This window comes from Wasmannia auropunctata, unplaced genomic scaffold (genome assembly GCF_000956235.1).
Source record: "Wasmannia auropunctata unplaced genomic scaffold, wasmannia.A_1.0 LD327728.1, whole genome shotgun sequence".
In the NCBI taxonomy this organism is placed as follows: domain Eukaryota; kingdom Metazoa; phylum Arthropoda; class Insecta; order Hymenoptera; family Formicidae; genus Wasmannia; species Wasmannia auropunctata.
The window spans coordinates 1-758 of record NW_012035162.1 but is presented as its reverse complement, the minus strand read 5'-3'; the positions used below and the strand labels follow the sequence as shown (position 1 = coordinate 758).

The following is a 758-nucleotide window of genomic DNA, read 5'->3' as shown; positions in this document are numbered from 1 at the left end:
ATGCGCTTAAACGCATGGGTGAAATTTATACTCATAAGTAATTTATGATTATAATTGTTTATATGTCTATAGGTTAATTATGGATAAAATATGTATACATTTAAAAATGAATATTGCTTAAAATTTTAAGTACTAAGATAAATGTCATAGAAAATAAAACAAAAATATGAAAATATGGATTTTTAACTATTTAATCTTTAATTTATGATTGAAAAGTTAAAAAATGTAATACATAATTCTAATAATTATAATTTAAACATAACATGTATTTATATGTCCTTTTGGCATATTTTTATTATTGCAAATCTATTCTGTCTTTACATAGTTATTAAAATTTAGTTTCCAATTTCTCAGAAGTTTAAATTCTAACTTCTTTTAATTTCTTTATGTAAAGAAATTAAAAGAAGTTCTTATTTACGAAATTATATTATTTTAAAGTACCATGTCTATCATTCCATAATTATTGTTTAGATTAACATGGCAATGGCTGTACCCCATGAATTGGATATTCTCGTTAACGTCAACAGGCAGAGAGGAAGCCAAGGTTCTGAAAATATTACATGGATTTACTGAAAAGGTATTTAAATGTTATTTATATTGAAAAATACAATAAAAATTTTATAACTTTTGTATAGAAATATTGCAAGATAAATCAGAAATGTGTTAAAAACACAATGCATTTAAATAAATTGGTAAAAGAAACATTAACCTCGTATTTATTACATAGATTATTGCCGAGAAGATCGGAAGAGCACACG

At 23.1% G+C, this 758-nt stretch overlaps 1 long non-coding RNA gene across 1 annotated transcript; it reads left to right on the top strand.

The window, feature by feature from the left end:
- Window positions 1–740, top strand: LOC105460140. The gene is made up of 3 exons (XR_975781.1): window positions 1–37; window positions 472–577; window positions 728–740. It is a non-coding gene; the product is annotated as an uncharacterized LOC105460140 (long non-coding RNA).
- The last annotated feature ends 18 nt before the right edge of the window (window positions 741–758 follow it).